The 24,468-nt window shown below is 42.3% G+C and overlaps 1 long non-coding RNA gene across 1 annotated transcript; it reads left to right on the forward strand.

Moving 5' to 3' along the window:
* Positions 1–2,262: 2,262 nt before the first annotated feature.
* Positions 2,263–22,852, forward strand: LOC130277675 (uncharacterized). Its single transcript, XR_008845523.1, has 4 exons — positions 2,263–2,313; positions 19,081–19,204; positions 19,541–19,669; positions 22,240–22,852. It is a non-coding gene; the product is annotated as an uncharacterized LOC130277675 (long non-coding RNA).
* Positions 22,853–24,468: the final 1,616 nt, after the last annotated feature.

Raw genomic sequence — 24,468 nt, forward strand, 5'->3', positions numbered from 1 at the left:
GTGGTACTAGACAAAATGGTCCACTGGGACCCTCCCTAACTACCTGACTCAATCTCAGGTCACCAATCGATGTGCTCACGAGCCGTCAACATAACTCAAAAGTAGAAGAAAAAAACATAAAGGTATCTTAACAAGGGGACTCCTCAGATCATTCATATAAAGGGTGAGAAGTTGAGCATGTAAATAAAAAATCCATCTGCACTCCTGTTGCAGAAGGATTCTATTGTGGTCACCTCCACGTGGTGATGGATTCACTTTCTGGACCCCCACGCATCTCAATCCCTTCTTATCTCCACTATGGTATTCTCTCATATGTGTTGCCCCCGGTGTGTTTCTGTTATTTCTGAGATCACCTAAGTGTTCCAGAATTGTTTTACGCAATTCTCTGAACGTTTTTCACACATAACGTTTGTTGCATGGGCAGGTGGCAACTTAAATTACAGAATTTGTTGCACAGCTATTTAAACTTTTAATTTGATGTATTCTATTCCTACCAAAGTCCAACAGCGTCTTAGTTTTTTCCACATTGCCACATGCCCAGCAGTGGCCACATGCAAAACATCCTAGTATTGGAGTACGATTAAGCTAGGTTTCCCTATTAGTAGTTGTCGGTGTTAGATAACTGTGGGTCAGAACAACCAAGAGATTGCGTCCCCTCTGATAGGTTATCGAGAGTGTACTTGTTAAAACCTCATCCAAATCTGGATCAAGTCTCAAAATATTCCAATGCTGCTCTATGATGTGACATACCTGTGGAGCCTTGCTATCAAATGTCCCTATAATGCTAATGGGCTGTCGCTCATTCTCTCTGGGTCTAGGTAATAATAATGATTATCTGGGGGTCTGTAATGCTTTCCGAAATGCCAGTTTGAGAACACCATCTGGGTATCCGCGTTCTCTTAATCTGTATGTCAGATCCGATGCTTGGTTTTTAAAATCATGGATGTCGGAACAATTTACCCTAAGGCGGAGATACTGCCCCCTGGGTTTCCCCCTGCTTGATGGGACCAGGGTGGCTTTATGATTAATATCGGTGTCAAGAGTCCCCCCTACTGCTTTAGATATAAACACATCCAAAAATGCTAGACCTGTTAAAGATGTTTCACATGTGAAGTATAACCCGTTGTGATTACAGTTCAGTGATGTCAGTAGCATATTAAATTGTGCCTGCGTTCCGGTCCACAAGATGAAAATGTAATTTATGAAACGGGACCAAGAGATGGCATATTCAGATAAATGTTCCCTGTCATCTTGGAAGGTAATGGTAGCATGCCACCAAACCCAGGACCAGATTAGCATACGTGGGGGCACAAGGGCTCCCCATAGCTGTGCCTCTGAGTTGGTGGTAGTACCTTCCACTGAACTAAAAGAAATTATGGGCAGGTCCAGTACAAATTGGTTGTGTGTTTGCATATAAGAACTCCTAGTAGAGAGAAAGTAAGCGACAGCCCCCATACCAACATTATGGGGTATGGACGAATATTAGGCTTCCACGTCTTTACTCGCGAGTATGGTGTCAGATTCTACAGTGACACCCTCCAGTTTATTCAATAAATCCATAGTGTCACAAGTATAAGACGGGAGCGCTAAAACAAAACCACGTAAAATCTTATCAATGTTTTGACCAATGCTACCAATGCCCGCCACAACCGGTCTTCCCTTAAAGGGCGAAAGCCCCTTATGAACTTTAGGGAGTGCATAGAAAGTAGATACGGTGGGGGCACTGGAAGCTAGCAAGTTGTATTCCCGTTCGTCAATTATTCGATTAGCTTTCGCCCGGTCCAGTATTTTCAACAGTTACTTAGTATAATCTTTCATGGGGTCACAGCTTAAAACCTCATAGGTATCTGTGTCATTTAACAGTCTATAACACATTTTCAGATAGGCTTCATGATCCAACAGTACCACATTACCCCCTTTGTCCGAATTTTTCACTGGTGCTGAGAGTTGTGGATTTAAAGGATTTGTCTTTATAGAGTGATAGTATTCCTCAAGAAATCCTTCTGTTGAATTAATGGTTACCAGTAGAACTCATATGAAGCTTGTTCCTTTGTGGAGTTACCTGGTCTTTTCAACAGAGCATTTAGCTTTCCTCTAGGCTTTCATCAATGTGCATGAGCACTGTATAGTGCTTAAAGGCATTGTTCCCATAAGATACGCCAATAAAGGGCTATTGCAGTATAATAAAATAAAATAAAAATATATGATATAAAAAAAAGAAAAAAAAGTGATACTTATCTACCCCCATCCCCACACCTCTCGTTTCAGATACATCAGAGCACTGACCGCAGAAAAAATTCTCCCATTTTGAATGTAAGTCTTTCTCTTATGCAAAATATAATGTAATATCTACACAGATCAGATCATGACACTTATCTCTATTCTAGTACATCTTTCTTATCCCGTGATCTATGAGCTAGCAAACTATTTCCTTGTTTCCTAAACACTAAACATTATTAATGAGAAGGAAAGCTGGGTCATTAGTGTCCCAGCGAATAATGCCTCTTATCAGCTGCATTGATCACTTTATTTATGAAAGGCTGGGGCTGGGCATTGTGCAGAGCCAATAGTAACTATTCTTCATCTGAGCACTAAGTAGTGTGGTTTGGCAGCAAGTATACTGAATTTATTTGTTTTTTCCTTCCTTTCTGGCTCAGCATGGATGCTTTAATTCAACACACCCGTTCCTCTTGTATTGCTGAGCCGCTGGATGCAGTTACATAGATTGGCTGCAAATGGTCATTTAACTAATCACATCCTGATTACTTTATAGATATATAACTTTTATAGTAAATTAAGGCACCCCAAATAATGTGAAGCCTATGGAAAGCTCCATAGTGCAGCCATAAATTACCAGCTTCCCTATTTATTTGTTTTTTATATTCTTAATTTCAGGTTTAAAAAAGGTTGTCCAAGACTGGAACAATGCCACACATGTCCACAGGCTGTTTATGGTAGTGCAGCTCAGGCACATTCACTTCAATGTAGCTTAGCTGCAATACTAGACACAACCCATGAGCAGGTGTGGTACTTAAAGGAAGATAGAAATAAAACATTTCTAATCCATTAAACTGCTTCATAGGCCATGGACACCTTTAGGCCATGTTCACACACTCTAAAAAAACAGCCGCAATTAATTTACATTACATTACATTTTTCCTACCAATTAACGATAAAAAAAAGTGGATGGAAAAAAATAATGAAGGTTTGTTTGTTTTTATTATAACTGACTGAGAAAATATTTGTAAAGAAAATACTGCTTTTTTTTTTTTTTTTTTTACAGTGTGTGATCATAGCATTAGGCTGGGTTTACAAAGTGTAGCCTTTAGTGTACAGATTGTAAGGCTGGGATTCCATTAGTTTTTTTACTTTGAAAAAAGCCATACTCGCTGTGGTCACGTTAGCTGGGATTTAATAGGGACGTATGAAACGCAAGCCCACATGGTGTTTTTTTTTTTACATGTCTTTTCACACTTTTGTGGAGTTTTTAGGTCCAGGGATGCTTTTCCAAAGCTGCTGTATATTGAGGGGGAGTTTTCCTTGCATGGACTTTTATGAGAGGAAAAACAAAAAACAAACAAGCTTTCAAATTGGTGTTTTTCTGGCACCCCCACCCCCAATTCTTTAATAGAAGTCACATGATGAGTCACATGAATAAACCTTATGACTTGAAATGAAAAATATGCCTATACTAAAAATACCACATAAACTGCATCATAGGAGTGAAAATCAGGGGCAGTCTTGTTGTGGGTTTATTTCAGATGAAAAAAGTCACACCAAAGTTGTGTGGAATTGATTCCTACTTTTTACATCAGCACCTAAATTAGCATGTATTCACAAGTTATGACAGTATTCAAGACCAGAATAAGCACCTGTGCAGTTGAAATGGTCTTTGTCCACACCTCCTCACCTTACTGTACTTTCACATCCATCCCTATTTCATTCTTTGTGTTTGGTTTACAGTTTTGTGATTAATAAAGAAGAATATAATAACAGATTTGGTGAGTGCCGTGGCTTTTCTTTTTCTTCCATTGATGTTATGCCAACATTAAAATTACTGCCATATTTTAAAACAATGTGTGCACTGATAGTCTCTTTCCCATAGACATTTATAGAGCACATTATTAGATAAACAATGGCTGCTTTTGATACCTATTTTATTGTTATTTTAATGCATTTTATTTCCACCCAACCAGTGAACAATCAAATGGGCTGTGTATAAGTATATAGAGAAACTAGAGCTCATTCAGCAAAATTGCAAAGTCAATAGAATTACAGCTTACATACATTTTTAGTAGAGACATACGGATAAAGTGTTTTTTTTTTTTTTTTTGCATCATCATAAGTTCAAATCAAGAATAATAAATGTTTTTTGTTTTTTTAAAGGTGTCCATAAGGGCCTCAAAGTGTACCTGTCGTTAACAAAAACTTTTTTATATAATGTAGATAATACTATTATATTTATATTTGTAATACTCATTGATTAAAAAATGTGTATATTTTTGTTCCTACAGCTATTGTTTGTGTATCTCTGAGAGGAGTCCAAATACAGGAAGTTTGGGGGGACAAGCAGGGCTCTGTTCACTGAGGACAAGCAGGGCTTTGTGCAGTGAGGCTCTATGACACGCCCCCAGCTCACACATCAGGAGGATTGACAAGCCAGGAGCCTGCACAAAGCCCTGCTTGTCCTGCCCTCGCTTCCTGTATTTGGACTCCTCATAGAGACACACAGGCAATAGCTGCAAAGACAGCATTTTTACATTCAAAAAATATACACATTTTTTAATTAACGTATATTACAAATATACATATTATGGTATTATCTACATTATATCAAAAGTTTTTGTTAACGACAGGTACACTTGAAATTGTTTGTCCATTGCAATGATGAGGAGGTATTAATTCATTAAGTTCAAAATGTACAGTTTACCGATAAAGTAGTAAATCTATGCCCCCATAATACAGCTGTGTGTGAGAGTGGTATATGTTGTGCCAAAAATGGAATTAGACCCCATTAGAATGAAGGAAGGAAAGTTTTCCAGAGCATAATCTTTGGAGACGATTTCCCAGATTTGATCAGACGGTCTTTGGCAGTTACTTGGCATAAATAAGTTAACTCACCACTTGAGAGCTTGGAATCTCTAAATTGTAATCTGAAAGTTGAAGAATTTATGTATTTTACTCAGGATTGCTAAAAATGCACAACATTGAATAATCCAAAGGATTAGATTATTTTCATGAGCGATGATTCATAAATCAGCCTCCTTTGATATGTGGAAGAAACTACCACTTTCTCAAGGGCAAGAAGGGTTCTTGAAAAAATAAACATGAACTGACATGCATGGATAATAATAATATTGCATTTAGGGTGGTTACAGTAACAAGGTAACAAATCTTGATCACTTGAAGTAGAGAAGGATTCACCAAGAGAGAACCTGCCATAGAAAGAGTAAATAAAGAGCCCACTTACTGGTGTTTGTCTTGAGTAGACTGGCACTGGGTGGTGAACTTGACTCATAAGGAAGGCACAGTAAGCTCTTTAAAGCTACACATACCAACATTATACTACAGTTAGCTCTGTGCTACCATTACTGGAATGTAGCTATATTTAAAGGTGTTCAAACAACAATAAAGTTCCAGTTGTATCCAGGACGTAATATTAACAATGACATATTCAAGGACTTTCAGGACTGAAGCAGTAACTGATGCCTGAGGCATAGAGTTTAGAATTCTGAGGTAGGGTAGGGAAGTATTCTACTCATCTTTGGGCTATAGTGAACTCTCTATCTGTATAGAGCACCTATCTTGTCCTATATTACACAGACAACCCATTGACTTCACTGGCCATCTTGTATTCCCTTATTTCCATTATGGTGTTGCTACAAGCAAATTAAACACTTACTGCCAGGCTTCCTAAAGGTGTGTTCACATGTTCAGGTTTTTAACTGCAATTATTGAATATAAATCCAGAAACAGATCATAAGTGGAGGACACGTATATAGAAAAAACTGATACTTCTCCTCATTTCAAATTCCTTACTATGGCCAATAATTGCAATTAACCCATTAGGGACATCGGGCGTACAGGTATGCCCTTGCTGCCTAGAGCTTTAAGTAACTTTGAATCAATCACAGGAGCAGTGCTCCCTTCAGAAAAGTGACAGTCGGCTACCATCAGTAGCCAGACACTCACTGCTAATGACTTTTATCATTTATCCTTTTAGTCTAAAGTGAAACTAAAGGATGCTGTTAGCTCAGTGAAGCTCATCGTACCCCCCTTGATGCTATCACAGGAGTATAATAAACTAAAATGGTGGAGGGGGGTCCCCTTACCTGCCTCCTGCCACCTATCGCCAAGTCACTAATGCAGCCTGGCTTAGCCAGGTTGTATTAATGCATCGCCGATCTCATTGTGTAATGCTATGCCATATGTATAGCATTATACAGTGAATGCAATGTAATGATTGCACATAAAAGTGGAGAGAGAAAAGAGCATTAGGATAGGACTCTCTCCTGTCTGATAGTACTCTTCTGTGCTCTCTCCTGTCTGATAGAACTCCTCTGTGCTCTCCTGTCTGATAGGACTCCTCTGTGCTCTCTCCTGTCTGATGGCACTCTTCTGTGCTCTCTCCTGTCTGATAGTACTCCTCTGTGCTCTCTCCTGCCTGACAGGACTCATCTGTGCTCTCCCCTGTCTGATAGGACTCCTCTGTGCTCTTTCCTGTCTGATAGTTCTCCTCTGTGCCCTCTCCTGTCTGATAGGACTCCTCTGTGCTCTCTCCTGTCTGATGGCACTCTTCTGTGCTCTCTCCTGTCTGATAGTACTCCTCTGTGCTCTCTCCTGCCTGATAGGACTCCTCTGTTCTCTCTCCTGTCTGATAGCACTCCTCTGTACTCTCTCCTGTCTTATAGCACTCCTCTATGCTCTTGTCTGTCTGATAGTACTCCTCTGTGCTTTCTCCTGTCTGATAGGACTCCTCTGTGCTCTCTCTTGTCTGATAGGACTCCTCTGTGCTCTTTCCTGTCTGATAGGACTCCTCTGTTCTCTCTCCTGTCTGATAGCACTCCTCTGTGCTCTCTCCTGTCTGATAGTACTCCTATGTGCTCTATCCTGTCTGATAGTACTCCTCTGTGCTCTCTCCTGTCAGATAGCACTCCTCTGTACTCTCTCCTGTCTGATAGCCCTCATCTATGCTTTCTCCTGTTTGATAGTACTCCTCTGTGCTCTTCCGGAAGCTCAGCGAAGCTGATTAGGACTATTGCGACAAAATTGTGATGTCCTGATTAGCTTACCAGACGACAAGAGGGTCCTCACCTGCTTCAGCAGGCTGGAGCAGCGCGCCAAGAATACTGATCAATGCTATGCTATGGCATAGCATTGATCAGTATATGCAATGCTATAGCCCCCAGGAGATGGCTGGAGCAAGGTAAGGGGACCTCCAGCTGCCATGCTGGATGATCGGATCGCCGCGGCAGCGTTGCGGGTGATCCGATCATCCATTCAAAGTACCGCAATGCTGCAGATGCCGTGATCTGTATTGATCACGGCATCTGAGGGATTATTGGCGGACATCCACGCGATTGTGGATGTCAACCATTACGGGTGGGTCCCGGGCTGCTATCCGATGCTCGGTTATGCATAGGACGTAAATGTACGTCCTTGTGCGTTAAGTACTACCTCACCAGTACGTACATTTACGTCCTTCGTCGTTAAGGGGTTTAAAAAAACTCCCCTGATAAAAAAATTTTATCACCTTTTTTTCCCATTTTACTAAATAAAAAAAATTAAAATATATATTAAACAATTCACATATTTAGTATTGCTGTGTGCATAGTTGTCAACTAGTAAGATATAATATTTATGAACCCGCACGGTAAACGGCATAAACCTTAATATATATGTGGTAGCCCTTGGGGGATGTTGGTAGTGGGGGCATTGTTTCGGTAGATGAGGGGTTAATATTAACCCTATAGTTCGTGACGCCAGGCTGAGGGCTAATATGCTGAGGTAATTCTCCGGCCTATTGCTGCCCTTCCCAGTAACGATAGGGGCATGTAATGAAATGACTGAAGGTCCACAAGGTACTTGAACTTGGTTAACTTTACTTAAGTGCTTGCGGTATATCCAAGGTACAATAACAGTCTCCGGAATACAGTCTTTATATAGCTCAATGACTGACAATTGTTGCGGACCTTGAAATAGATTAAAGTCTCTGAATTTTGGGAAATTATTGCAGATCTGTCCGGATTTAGGGGATAGATTAGGTCCGGTGATCTTGCAGAGTGCGTGGGGATTGATACACTCAGAAATTAGAAGTTATCGGCCGTCGCCGCAAGGTTCAGGCCTAGACTCACTGATCTCAGCAGCGCAGATGCTTCTTGCTTGCTTGCACAGGAACAAAAAAGAGAGCAATGGCCGCCACTCCCTTATATGGGCAGGGGCGGGGTGAATCTGATTGGTCTGAACATCTGTCATTCACTGTTACACAGTGTGATGGGATTGACTACGTCACAAGGACCTCCAAAGGTCCTAAAGCAGAAATACCATAGAGTTCACTTAACCATGTGACCCGCAGGTCCTGCTATGCTATAGACAGGTAATTAACTATTAATAGGGCATCTACCGTATTATCGGCTTATCGGCGTATAACACGCACTTTTTAGGCTAAAAATTTTAGCCTAAAGTCTATGTGCGTGTTATACGCCGATAAGCCGCTGCAGTTCAATGATTTAAAGCGGGCGCTTTAAATCAATGAACTGCAGCGGCTTTGCAGGTGCAGAGACAGCCAGCACTGCCGGCTTCTCTGCCCCTGCCTGCCCTGGGGTCTAGAGCCCTGCTGCCGGCCCTTCTCTCCCCCTGGCTATCGGCGCCGCTGCCCGTTCTCTCCCCCTGACTATCGGTGCCGGTGCCTCATTGCCGGCGCCGATAGCCAGGGGGAGAGAAGCGGCGCCGGCAATGGGGCAGCGGCGCCGACAGACAGGGGGAGAGAAGGGGGCAGCAGCACCCATTGCCGGTGACACTGCCCCGTTGCCTCCCCCCATCCCCGGTTGCATAATTACCTGTTGCCGGGGTCGGGTCCGCGCTGCTTCAGGCCTCCAGTGTGTGTCCCCTGCGTCGTTGCTATGCGCTGCACGGCGCGGTGCATGACGTCAGTGCGCCGCGCCGTGCAGTGCATAGCAACGACGCAGGGGACGCACACTGGAGGCCTGAAGCAGTGCAGACCCGACCCTGGCAACAGGTAATTATGCAAGCGGGGATGGGGGGAGGCAACGGGGCAGCGGCGCCGGCAATGGGTTCCGCTGCCCCTTCTCTCCCCCTGGCTGTCGGTGTCGCTGCCCCATTGCCGGCGCCGCTTCTCTCCCCCTGGCTAACGGCGCCGGCAATGGGGCGCCGGCACCGATAGTCAGGGGGAGAGAACGGGCAGTGGTGCAGATAGCCAGCGGGAGAGAAGGGCCGGCAGCAGGGCTCTAGACCCCAGGAAAGGCAGGGGGAGAGAAGCGGGCAGTGACGGCCTCTCTCCCCCTGCCTTTCCTGGGGGTGTATCGGGCTATACACGCGCACACACACGCACCCTCATTTTACCATGGATATTTGGGTAAAAAATGTTTTTTACCCAAATATCCTTGGTAAAATGAGGGTGCGTGTTATAGGCCGGTGCGTGGTATACCCCCATAAATACGGTATACAATATTTACATGCTTCCTAAGTAAGCTATTGGAGCAATAGCTATCTGGATGAGAGGTGACTAGGGGTGAAATAAGCAATGGAGACCCCGACGTCCTAGGGACTCTGGCTAAGGGGACCCACACACGCAGGCACCGGATAGGATACGGTACCGTGACACCACACACACATATATATATATATATATATATATATATACATAGTAACATAGTTCATAAGGTTGAAAAAAGACCAGAGTCCATCAAGTTCAACCTATAACCCTAATAAGTCCCTACTGAGTTGAGTTGATCCAGAGGAAGGCAAAAAAAAACTCATACTAGAGGTAAAAATTCCTTCCCAACTCCAAATATGGCACTCAGAATAAATCCCTGGATCAACCTTCTGTCCCTATAAATCTAGTATACATAACCAGTAATGTTATTACTCTCCAAAAATGCATCCAGCCCCTTTTTGAACTCTATTACAGAGTTCACCATGACCACCTCCTCCGGGAGAGAATTCCACAGTCTCACTGCTCTTACAGTAAAGAACCCCCGTCTGTGCTGGTGTAGGAACCTTCTTTCCTCTAGGCGTAGAGGATGCACCCTTGTTATTGATACAGTCCTGGGTATAACTAGATCATGGGAGGGATCTCTGTATTGTCCCCTGATATATTTATACATAGTTATTAGGTCTCCCCTAAGCCTTCTTTTTTCTAAACTAAATAACCCTAATTATACCCTGATATCTTTCTGGGTACTGTAGTCCTCCCATTCCCCGTATTACTCTGGTTGCCCATCTCTGAACCCTCTCCAGCTCCACTATGTCTTTCTTGTACGCTGGTGCCCAGTACTGTACACAGTATTCTATGTGTGGTCTGACTAGTGATTTGTACAGCGGTAGAATTATTTCCTTGTCGTGGGCATCTATGCCCCTATTGATGCACCCCATGATTTTATTAGCCTTGGTAGGAAGCTGCCCGACACTGGTCACTACTGCTAAATTTACTGTTAACTAAGGCTCCTAAGTCCTTTTCCATGTCAGTCGTCCCAAGTGTTCTCCCATTTAATACATAATCCCAGCCCGGATTTTTCTTCCCTATGTACATTACCTTACATTTATCAGTGTTGAACCTCATCTGCAACTTCCCAGCCCAAACCTCCAACCTATCCAGATCCATTTGTAACAGTGCACTGTCCTCTATAGTGTTTACCGCTTTACAGAGTTTAGTGTCATCTGCAAAGATTGCTACTTTACAATTCAACCCCTCTGCAAGGTCATTAATGAATATATTAAATAGGACAGGACCCAAGATGGACCCCTGTGGTACCCCACTAGTAACAGTCACCCAATCAGAATAAGTACCATTAATAACCACCCTCTGTTTCCTATCATTGAGCCAGTTACTTACCCACTTGCACACATTCTCCCTCAGCCCAAACCTTCTCATTTTATGCACCAACCTTTTATGTGGAACCATATCAAATGCTTTGGAAAAATCCAGATATATGACATTCAGCGATTGCCCCTGGTCCAGTCTGGAGTAGTGTTGAGCGGCATAGGCCATATTCGAATTCGCGATATTTCGCGAATATATGGACGAATATTCGTCATATATTCGCTAAATTCGCATATTCGTAATATTCGCGGTTTATTTTCGCATATACGAAAATTCGCGTATGCAAAAATTAACATATGACAAAATTAGCATAAGCGAAAATTCGTAAATGCGAAAATTAGCATATGCAAATTTTCACATATGCGAAAATTCGCACGCCAGTCTCACACAGTAGTATTAGAGCCTTCTTTACACCACACAAGCTGGAAGCAGAGAGAGATGATCACTCTGATGTTTACTGTGAAAAAAAAATTACAAAAAAAAAATATTCGTAATTACGAATATATTTAGTGCTATATTCGCGAATATTCGCGAATATGCGATATTCGCGAACAAAATTTGCATTGCGAATATTCGCGAGCAACACTAGTCTGGAGCTCACCTCCTCATAGAAGCTGATCAGGTTAGTTTGACAGGATCGATCCCTCATAAATCCATGCTGATACGGGGTCATACATTGATTTTTATCAAGATATTCCAAAATAGCATCTCTTAGGAAACCTTCAAACAATTTACATACAACCGAGGTTAAACTAACAGGTCTATAATTCCCAGGGTCACCTTTTGAGCTCTTCTTAAATATTGGCACCACATTTGCCATGCATCAGTCCTGGGGAACAGTCCCTGTCACTATAGAGTCCCTGAATATTAAAAATAGCGGTCTGTCTATTACATTACTTAATTCCTTTAGAACACGGGGGGTGAATGCCATCTGGACCTGGTGATTTGTCTATTTAGATTTTTTGTAGGTGGCACTGTACTTCTTCCTGGGTTTGACAGGTGACCTGTACTGGGGAGTTTACCTTATCACACTATATTTCACCTGGCATTTCATTTTCCTCAGTGAATACAGTGGATACAGTGGAAATATATATATATATATATATATATATATATATATATATATACCGTATTTATCGGGGTATACCACGCACCGGCCTATAACACGCACCCTCATTTTACCAAGGATATTTGGGTAAAAAAAGTTTTTTACCCAAATATCCATGGTAAAATGAGGGTGCGTGTGTGCGCGTGTATACCCCGATATACCCCCAGGAAAGGCAGAGGGAGAGAGGCCGTCGCTGCCCGCTTCTTTCCCCCTGCCTTTCCTGGGGTCTAGAGCGCTGCTGTCGGCCCTTTTCACCCCCTGGTTATCGGCGCCGCTGCCCGTTCTGTCCCCCTGACTATCGGTGCCGGCGCCGATAGCCAGGGGGAGAGAAGCGGCGCCGACAGCCAGGGGGAGAGAAGGGGCAGCGGCACCCATTGCCGGCGACGCTGCCCCGTTGCCTCCCCCCATCCCCGGTGGCATAATTACCTGATTCGGGTCCGCGCTGCTGCAGGCCTCCGTCGTGCGTCCCCAGCGTCGTTGCTATGCACGGCGCGGCGCACTGACGTCATGCGCCGCGCCGTTCAGCGCATAGCAACGACGCCGGGGACGCACGCCGGAGGCCTGCAGCAGCGCGGACCTGACTCAGGTAATTATGCCACCGGGGATGGGGGGAGGCAACGGGGCAGCGGCGCCGGCAATGGGTGCCGCTGCCCCTTCTCTCCCCCTGGCTGTCGGCGCCGCTTCTCTCCCCCTGGCTATCGGCGCCGGCACCGATGGTCAGGGGGACAGAACGGGCAGCGGCGCCGATAACCAGGGGGTGTGAAGGGCCGACAGCAGCGCTCTAGACCCCAGGAAAGGCAGGGGGAGAAAAGCGGGCAGCGACGGCCTCTCTCCCCCTGCCTTTCCTGGGGGTGTATCGGCGTATAACACGCACACAGACTTTAGGCTAAAAATGTTAGCCTAAAAAGTGGGTGTTATACGCCGATAAATACGGTATATATATATATATATATATATATATATATATATATATTTTTTTTTTTTTTTTTTATCACATCTTATATATCTATATATAAAGAATAAAAAGCTATCAAAAGTATAAAGCGATCAAAAAGTCTCATGAAAACAAAAATGGTACGAATAAAGACTACAGATCAATGCTCAAACAGTAAACCCTATACACCTATACATCCCTGTATATGGGCACATAAAAATGTTATAGCGGTCAGAAAAGGACAATTTTATGAATACCAATTTTGTTAAATAAAGTTTGCCATTCTTTTAGTTGTACAATAATAGAAAAACTATATATTGGATATAGTTTTAATCGCACTGACATACAGAATAAACATAATGGATAATTTTTTACCATAAAGTGCACTGCGTAAAAAACAAACCCCCCAAAAGTTGCAAAACTGCAGTTTTCTTATACATTTCTGTTCACAAATAATAATCTTTTGGTTTTGCAGTACATTTTATGTTAAAATGAAAGGTGTCGTCACAAAGTACAAATGGTCGTGCCAAAAAAAAAAAAAAAGCCCTCATATGGGTCTGCAAATGGTAAAATAAAAGAGTTATGGATTTTAAAGGAGAGGAGAAAAAAACAAGGGGGTATTCCGGTGGAAATTTTTTAAAAATTATTTCCAGTATTTATCAGCTGCTGTATGCCCCACAGGAAGTGTTATAGTTATTTTCTGTCTGATCACAGTGCTCTCTGCTGACACCTCTGTCCATGTCAGGAACTGTCCAGAGCTGGAGAGGTTTGCTATGGGGATTTTCTTCTTCTCTGGACAGTTCCTGACATGGACAGAAGTGTCAACAGAGAGCACTGTGGTCAGACAGAAAAAAAAAAACTATACAATTTCCTCTGTGGCATACAGCAGCTGATAAGTACTGGAATTTTATTATTATTATTATTATTATTATTATTATTATTTTTTTTAAAGAAGTAATTTACAAATCTGTTTAACTTTCTGGCACCAGTTGATGTAAAAAAAAAAATTTAAAAATTTAAAAATTGGCCTTAAAGGGGTACTCTGGTGGAAAATGTTTTTTTTTTTTTTTAAATCAACTGATACCAAAAAGTTTAACAGACTTGTAAATTATTTCTATTAAAAAAAAATCTTAATCCGTCCAGTACTTATTAGCTGCTGAATACTACAGAGGAAATTATTTTCTTTTTGGAACAGAGTGCTCTCTGCTGACATCACGAGCACAGTGCTCTCTGCTGACATCTCTGTCGATGTTAGGAACTGTCCAGAGCAGCATATGTTTGATATGGGGATTATCTCCCACTCTGGACAGTTCTTAAAATGGACAGAGATGTCAGCAGTGAGCACTGTGCTCGTGATGTCAGCTGAGAGGACTGTGTTCCAAAAACAAAAGAAAAATTTCCTCTGTAGTATTCAGCAGCTAATAAGTACTGGAAGGATTAAGTTTTTTTAATAGAAGTAATTTACAAATCTTTCACATGGAAGGTAGTGCGGCACTGCGTGAGTGTACTGGATGTGGGATGGCAGGTAGGAGTTGGTATAGCTGTAATGCCTCAGGTGGTGCTCAGATAATGCAAGCAAAGTTCATGGTGTCCATGAAGAGAAATGAAATATCGGCACTCACCAGTGTGGCTGCAGGGTCTTCTTTATTGAGACATACTCACATGCGGGGTACAGAAGAGAGGGGTGGTGGGGGGACAAGTGGTGGCGACCGAGTTCTAGTTTCGCACACTTGGTGTGCTTCGTCCGGCCATTAAAGTGTGCGAAACTAGAGCTCGGTCGCTACCCCTTGTCCCCCCACCACCCCTCTCTTCTGTACCCCGCATGTGAGTATGTCTCAATAAAGAAGACCCTGCAGCCACACTGGTGAGTGCCGATATTTCATTTCTCTTCACGGACATCATAACTTACAAATCTGTTTAACTTTCTGGCACCAGTTGATTAAAAAAAAAGGGTTTAAAAACCTGAGCCTGTGAACATAGCCTCATTCAGCACTAAGATAACAGGAGTCATAACAATGTACATGTATTTGATAAAAAGAAAGATAAATAAAGCAGGCACCTAACATTTTGTCCATAGAGTTTATAATGGCCAAATAGATTCCTATGGCATACTGTTTTGCAATATATATGGGCATTGGTGAGGTTTATGAGGCGTGAAAGGGGTTACAATAGCTCAGACAACAACTGTTTTGACTGTGCAACTAAATAAAATGATATGGTTCTTGATACTATGCATTAGATTACAAACTTCTCATGGATGAAATTAATTTCTAGGTGTAAAATGAGACGTCCAAATTATCTCATAAAAACAACCCATAAATGGCTTCAAAATCTTAACTGCTTCTTCAAAGTAGCGGCGCAAAATAAATGGTAGTTTCAGAGTTTACATGTTAGAACGCAATATAAGGAGGTTTCCTAATGAGCACAAGGGACCACGAGAGTCTTAGCGGAGCAGGTTCAGGGTACAAAGCCCCAAGGAGACTTGAGACAGCAAATATCCTAAGAAACAACTGCTATATGGATCCAAAATGGAGATATTTGGTTCAATGTCCTAGAGATAGCTTTCAGTTGTCTATCATGTGAAAGACAAATGTACCTAAAAATTCTATTATGACAATATACCACATAACATTGGGCATAAACCCAATATTAAGCCTAGATAGGTGTGGGGTCTCTGCCTAAACCTATAGAAAAGATGTGCAATAGAAAAGTTCCCTTAGTTCCAGCGAATAGTTACACTTTAGGCTAAACTTTTTGAATTGAATGACTTTTTTGTGGATCACTTCCAAAAGATATGCCATTATTCTATAAAGCAATCCTTAAAGGGGTACTCCAGTGAAAAACTTTTTTTTTTTTTTTAAATCAACTGGTGCTAGAAAGTTAAACAGATTTGTAAATTACTTCTATTAAAAAATCTTAATCTTTCCAGTACTATTTAGGGTTTGTAAGCTAGGAAGAGGAAATGGTTTTCTTTTTGGAACACAGTGCTCTCTGCTGACATCATGACCACAGTGCTCTTTGCTGACTTCTCTGTCCATTTTAGGAACTGTCCAGAGCAGCATATGTTTGCTATGGGGATTTTCTCCTACTCTGGACAGCTCCTAAAATGGACAGAGATGTCAGCAGAGAGTACTGTGGTCATGATGTCAGCAGAGAGCTCTGTGTCCAAAAAGAAAACCATTTCCTCTGTAGTATCCAGCAGCTAATAAGTACTGGAAGGATTAAGATTTTTTTAATAGAAGTAATTTACAAATCTGTTTAACTTTCTGGCACCAGTTGATTTAAAAAAAGAAGTTTTCCACAGGAGTACCCCTTTAAAACAGTGGTCTTAAAATGTGGTCCCTTAGATATTGCAAAATTTCAACTCCCAGTATGCCCAGACAGCCAACGGCTGTCTGGGCATGCTGGGAGTTGAAATTTTGCAATATCTAGAGGGCCACAGTTTAAAGGAAAACTGTCACCAAGTTCACTCACACTAAATCCAATACACTGGGTTAAAGTGTGGGTTAGGCTGGGTTCACACTACGATTTGAACTACGGTTCCCGTCAACGGCTGGGAGGAGGGGTGGGCGGGGCTTAATCACGGCGCCCGCACTCAGCCATATAGGGGAAACGTATTTAATGTATGTCTACGAGCCGACCGGAGTGAACCGGAGCCTCCGGTCGGCTGCGTTTTCGGCCGTATGCGGTTTCCCGACCACAGGCAAAAACGTGGTCGACCACGTTTTTGCCTGCGGTCAGGAAACCGCATACAGCCGAAAAAGCAGCAGACCGGAGGCTGCGGTTCACTCTGGTCGGCTCATAGACATACAATAAATACGGTTCCCCTATACGGCTGAGTGCGGGCACCGCGATTAAGCCCCGCCCACCCCCTCCTCCCAGCCGTATACTGGAACCGTAGTTCAAATTGTAGTGTGAACCCAGCCTTACCAGGAGTTTCTAAAGGGTTCACTTACTTTTGAAAGTTTTGCTGCCGCCGAGTTAGCGTTCTATAAAGTCTTGTAATTGACCTCCTTTGTTGCGCTCTGCAGACGGGACCCCGCCGTCAGTCTTACTATGGGTTCCGGAGGCAGGAGCCTGAAGTCCGCCTCCCTTCTTGCATATCTATTTTGTGCTACTCCACGTCCTAGTGAGGTGGAGATATCCATCCCCGGAGCACTGCGCTGAATTGTTTACCCAGCTATCACGACCTGATGGCGAGGGACCGGTTCATGCACAATTACGCTGCGCAACGCGGCTCTCCCGACGCACAGCTGTCACGCCATCAGGACGTGAGAGCTGGGTAAAAAATTAAGCGTATGCGCTCGGAAGACAGAGCGCAGTGCTCGGGGGTGGATATCTCCACCTCACTAGGACGTGGAGTAGCACAAAATACATATGCAAGAAGGGGGGCGGGCTTCGGGCGCGTACCTCCGGAACCCAAAGTAAGACTGCCGGCGTAACAAAGGAGGTCAATTAAAAGACTTTACAGAACGCTAACTCGGCGTCAGCAAAACTTTCAAAAGTAAGTGAACCCTCTAGAAACTCCTGGTCACCCACACTATAACCCAGTGTATTGGGTTTAGTGTGGGTGGACTTGGTGACAGTTTTCCTTAGACCACTGCCTTAGAACCATTAGCAGTGATCTTGGGGATTTTAAACCACATAACATAGCGACCAATCTTATTCATGTAAACCTGGTCCCCAGGTTCTAGGATGTGGTTCGTAATTCCAGTAAATCTTCTGTTTCAATATAGAAGTAAACAGGAATCATTTTTTATCAGATAGTAATTATTAGTCTAAGTATTATCTTCTTAAGACTCCATTGGTCAACCCATTACAACCAATTATTCAGCAAACAAGTCCATTAAAGGGTGTACTCCGATGGAAAAAAGTCATATCAACTGACTCCAGAAATTTTAATAGATTTGTAAATTACTTCTATTAAAAATCTTAATCCTTCCACTATTTATCAGCTGCTGTATGCTCCAGAGGAAGTTGAGCTGTTCTTTTCTGTCTGACCACAGTGCTCTCTGCTGACACCTCTGTCTGTATCAGGAACTATCCAGAGTCAGAGCAAATCCCCATAGCCAACCTCTCCTGCTCTGGACAGTTCCTGACATGGACAGAGGTGTCTGCAGCCAGACAGAAAAAAACAACTCAACTTTCTCTGCAGCATTCAGCAGCTGATGAGTACTGGAAGGATTAAGATTTTTTAATAGAAAAAATTTACAAATCTGTTTAACTTTCTGGCACCTGTTGATTTGAAAAAATAAAAATGTTTTCCACTTGGGTTTCCCTTTAGCTCCTTTTTTATGGGACAATCAGTTCACATCTATACTTCATCTATAATTGTGGTGACACAGCCTAGAAGGGGTTAACAAGCATAAGCAAGGTATTTGGTTGTTTCATTCCAATTGAAAAAAATGTTTTTGTATAGCATTAGAAAGGTGTTGTCTGGGGTCTTCTAGGTCCCAGGGTCATATCCGCTTTGCCTAGTGATTGACACACAGAGCTGGCCTGCCCGTGATGGCCCTGTGTGGTTTGCCCGGGCATGTGCTGTCACTGGATATCATGGCACACGTGCGGAGGTGGCGCACGTGCGGGGAGTTTAAGAGATGGAGAATCACTTGCAGACTCATCTCGTGTGTGCTGTAATACATATTGATGGTGCATGTGTTGGCAAACTATACAGAGCCACTGTGTATGTCAATCACCAGACCAAATGGGCGTGACTTCAACAGAGAGAAGTGTTGTGACCCTGGGGCATAGAGACCTAAAGCCACACCTCTCTAACACTCATGAACTCTATAAAAAAAATTAATTGGAATAAACCAATCACTTTCAGTAAGACTCCCTTAAAGAGTACCTGTCATGATCTTATAACATTTTATAACCCTTCCAGTTCAGTGCCCCATCATGATAAACTACCCCTTGCCTTTATTTTTATTATTTGTTAGTTTTCTACCTTGATATTGTTCTGTATTTTCTGCTCAGTCTCACTTAGATTCACAGACTGGGAAGGGGCGTTACCCAGCAGGCGTGACATCATCTGAAGCCATACAGGGGAGAACTACCTCCATCAATCTGCTACACACAGCCCAGAGCAGTTCAGTGTGAGGTGAGCTATGATTGGCTAAGACTGCACACGCACACACACCCCTTAGCATTTCCTGATTTTGGACTTCTGCCATGCCAGCAGGAGTCCAAAGTCTGTGCAAGAGATGGGGGGGAAATGTGCTCTGGACAAGTAGGGAGACACCTAGTGGCAGCTTTTTTAAACACAAATAAAACATAGAAAACTTTTTTTTTAAACAAAGTACATTAGAAAGATGTTTTATTTACCATAAGGAGTGCAAACATTTGTTTTAATGACAGTGCACTTTTAAGATGTCCCCATTACATTATACATCTAATGTTGTATAACTAAACATAAACAATTTGACACTATTTTTAGAGAACCATGGAACTAGATGCCTTGCTGAGCAGAATGGACAAAGAACACAATCCTATAGACACTTGAAAAAGAAGATGAAGATTTTTGCCAACCAAAACACACGCCTAGCATGTGCTGACATGTTGATTTGTATGTCTGTTTACAGCAAGTATGATATAACCAGTATAAAACTGCGTCCAGTACAGGATGTTACTGCTAACCAACCATTCAATTGGGAACAAGTTTATATGTCCTGATGGGAATAGCTCCATGACATAACATCACAGGTTCTAACACACTTTACTGCTGTATTTTGAATAATAAGGCAAATAAAACTAGTTAATGGGTCAGAAATCCGGGATCTGGCAACGGGCAGCACAGTGGAGTGGATGGAAATTCTGGCTTTGTTGCTGTGTGTGGTAATGGGGTGTGATGAGGGCAGATGGTGTTACCCTAGGGGCAGATGGCATTAACCCCTTGTATTCATGACACTAGGGCGTGGTTTATCCTTGATACCACCCGAAGGTATACCGCTAGATTCAACACCAAGTTACGGATAACGGTAGCTTTACTGAGGGTAGACAGATGCTTCAGGGTAAAGTCTATACAGTTCACCCACGGAAGTGACCAGTGACTCAGAGTCCTTAAGGGCTTACTGGGGCTTATAGTAGGACTGGACAAAGTAATGCCGGCCACGCTGACTTGACAGATGACAGGGACTGACTTGACTGAAGACTGACAAAGCTATGACTGTAGCTTACTTGCATTTGATAGTGGCTGCAGGACTTGACTTTGAGGCCTCCTACACTCTGAACACCCACACTAGGCACGAATGACCTCAGCAAAGACTTATCTCCAAAGAGGAAAGAGCAAAAAGAAAGAGCTAGCTCCACCCAGAGCTTATATGTGGGGAGACTAGCAGGGAGCCCATAGGTCACTCTTGGGGTCACCTGGTCACTGATATCTCCTGGGTAACAATCACATGACATACCACATGGTACAACTCTTAAAGCAACAAGACATTTTGTAATACATTACAATGCAGGAAATATATAAAGGGGTAAAACAAGTACAAGGGAGCCCAGGGGACACTGAATGGAGGCTGTCGGACAGGGCAGCAAGGGTACGGGGTAACACCTCCCGTACTGGGCTACCACATGTGCATTTTATGTTGTTCTTTCAACAAATTTTCTCTGGCTGGAGGTAATGTCCATTATCACACACAGGGGATCAGACTTGGCTGTAGCATGGATGAGCTAGTGTTGCCAGGCTGATATACAAGTCAGAGGCCTGCCATATCAATAATATACAAGTCAGAGGCCTGCCATATCAATAATATACAAGTCAGAGGCCTGCCATATCAAGAATATACAAGTCAGAGGCCTGCTATATGATGAATATACAAGTCAGAGGCCTGCCATATCAAGAATATACAAGTCAGAGGCCTGCCATATTAAGAATATACAAGTCAGAGGCCTGCCATATCAAGAATATACAAGTCAGAGGCCTGCCATATCAATAATATACAAGTCAGAGGCCTGCCATATCAAGAATATACAAGTCAGAGGCCTGCCATATCAATAATATACAAGTCAGAGGCCTGCCATATCAATAATATACAAGTCAGAGGCCTGCCATATCAAGAATATACATGTCAGAGGCCTGCCATATAAATAATATACAAGTCTGAGGCCTGCCATATCAAGAATATATAAGTCAGAGGCCTGCCATTTGATGAATATACAAGGCAGAGGCCTGCCATATCAAGAATATACTAGTCAGAGGCCTGCCATAGGACTAGCATACAAGGCAGAGGCCTCTCATATAATGGCTCCAGTCGACCACAAACTTTTACTTGTGTACAGGTTTTTCTTTAAAGGGGTTATCCAGGAAAAAAACTTTTTTTTATATATCAACTGGCTCCAGAAAGTCAAACAGATTCGTAAATTACTTCTATTAAAAAATCTTAATCATTTCAGTACTTCTGAGCTTCTGAAGTTGAGTTGCTCTTTTCTGTCTAAATGCTCTCTGATGACATCTGTCTCGGGAACTGTCCAGAGTAGAACCAAATCCCCATAGCAAACCTCTTCTACTCTGCGCAGTTCCCGAGACAAGCAGAGATGTCAGCAGAGAGCACTGTTGCCAGACAGAAAAGAACAACTCAACTTCAACAGCTGAGAATTATTGGAAGGATTAAGATTTTTTAATAGAAGTAATTTACAAATCTGTTTAACTTTCTGGAGCCAGTTGAGACATAAAAAAAGTTTTTTCCTGGAATACCCCTTTAACATTTTGTAATATACTGTGTATATCTGACAAGGTTGATGAGCTCATACAGTGCTATGCTTCTCCAGTTTTTGGACAATGGCATGTGTTTGCTATTTGTATTACTGCATTCCTTTGAAGCTCAATATAAAGTACTGTAGCTTGTGTCACACACCAACAATACATTGGCTATAAACTTAATTTTATACTGCAATGTTATTGGACATAGAACTTTGGTCTGTCAAAATGACTTTAAACTGTTTTCATTGGATATAAAGTTAATTGGATTAAATGAGCTTAAAATGTTTTAAATGTACCAATATATGTAAATGTAGGAGTCCTTACCATTCCCTTTCCACCACTGGACAGGTACCTCACTGCATCTAGGTTTATAGGCCTGCATGATGTCATATTGTCTATAGGAGGACATGACTGATTTGATTTGTCCTCTACAGAAATACCACCACAGCATATGGTAACCAACCAGCTTGCTTAGTGAAGGATTGACCTGATGGATGGATACATGTAAAAAGAATTGCAGTAGGAGAACTGAACAGCAGCTGCATGAAAAAAGCATGTTATTCTATGAGTATGTTCACAATGGCATTAAATGCACAGGTTTTGATGCTTAAACCGTGCCAATTTCTGTGTCAAAAACCATGCAGTTTCAAAATCCTGCCCCCTTGACTTCCATTGAAGACAGTAAACTGCACAGTAAAAAAGACATGTCACTTCTTTCCGAGCAGTCCAGTTATGAAGCTTCCATTGAAGGCTAAAGTGCAACTCTGCGCACTGTTTAGGTTTTTGCCCATGTGCACATTTCCTATGGGCAGTTATTTAAAATAGCAAGAGTGTATATACCATAGTGACAGCCCATGCAGATTTCCGCCCTCAATGGCCACTGGAGTATTAAGGTTGAAGAGAGGACCAGAGAGTCTTCTCATCTTTCTATGTATCAAAAAAGGAAAACATAAGACCTGGCCATTCATTCTGCATAAAGGTCTGGAGTTTATGCTAGCATCAGAAAAGGCATCTGTCAATTTGTTATTTGTTAAAGAATACCTGTAACCAAATAAAACTTTTAATATAGTGTTCCTTGTGTAATTAGCAGACACTTTCCCATTCACTTGCTTTTAAAATGATCAACATAAATATGTTTAAAATGTAATAGAAAAATATGGCCACTAGGTGGCTCTGTTCACTCATTAATACAGTGCGTTTGGTCTCCTCCCGGCCTGGCAGGAGACCAAACTCAGAAAGTGTTTCTCTGCACTGGACTTGATTGACAGCCTCACTGAAATCTGCATAGAGCCTCACTGAAAGCTGCATAGAGCCTCACTGAAACATGCACAGAGCCTCACTGAAACATGCACAAAGCCTCACCGAAACATACATAGAGCATCACGGAAACATGCACAGAGCCTCACTGAAACATACACAGAGTCTCACTGAAAGCAGCTGCACAGAGCCGCACTGAGCCTGAGGTCTTCTATTCATCACAGGGCTGCAACAACGTGAGGGCAGAAGTGGTCCCCCAACAGGCTTCAGTGCCTGCTGGAAAACACCCACTTTCTCCTGCTGGGAGATTGCACATTGTGAGCAAGAAAAAAGGTAAGATACAGAGCTTTTTAAAGCTCAGAATTGTTTTTAATGGTTGGAGGGGTATTAAAAGAAGTCAGGGAACATAGCCTCCGTTAGTTTAGAAAAGTTTATTTACTGACAGATACTTTTTAAGTCTTCTGTCTATACACACCACTCACCATCACTAAAAGCCCCATCATGTTGTTTTTATATATTTCATTGTGTGTTTTGTAGGTTTATCTGTCCCCTAATACTGACCTTTTAGTTTATACAAAAAGGAAATATTATTATTGACGTTATGTTCTGAACAACCTGAAGGAAATATTGGGAAGGAAATATATTATCTGGGACATACATGTCCTAGTGAACATTAAGTTATCACTTGTTTTGCAGCCGGTTTTGATAATATTTGTCATAAATAAGACATGGATAGCCTGGTTCTCATTGTATTTGAGAACAAGACAACAAGTTCAATCAACAAGTCTGGTGTCTATGTCTGTCCTTGATGATTGGGACAATACATGGTGGTTGATCTGTCCGTTTCCTGGTCTGTAACCTAAAGATATGACAACATCCTTTCTACGCATAGGACTCTTGATAGCTTTTTGTTTGTCTCTATCAACGACAGCTAAAAGATAACACCTTTAGGTAGTTCTATAAAAAGGTTTGGGAAATAATATTACCATACAAAAATTCCTACTACTGATATTAACCATTTACTGTAACTGTTAGGATAAGGTTCCACTTGGTTTTTTTTCTGCCAGTTTTTGGATATCTGCCACTGCAGTTTTTGAGCCAAAGCCAGAAATGTATTTAAAAGGAATAGGACATATAAAGGAAGGACTTATACTTCTCCTCCCTTATGGATCCACTTCTGACTTTGGCTCAAAAACTGCAGTGGCAGTACTCCAAAAACTGCCAGAAAAAAAACCTAAGTGGAAACTTAGCCTAAGAGTCTGTTCAAGAAAAATGCCCTCTGCTGTAATGGAACTAAGCAAATAATAATGCATCTAAAACTCCGTGGAGTCCTGGCCACTATTGTCTTCACCTTGCAGCTGGAACCACTGTTGCTTGTGTTAGTGATATCACTGAATGGTTAAATT

Source organism: Hyla sarda, chromosome 6, assembly GCF_029499605.1.
Source record: "Hyla sarda isolate aHylSar1 chromosome 6, aHylSar1.hap1, whole genome shotgun sequence".
Taxonomy (NCBI): Eukaryota; Metazoa; Chordata; class Amphibia; order Anura; family Hylidae; genus Hyla; species Hyla sarda.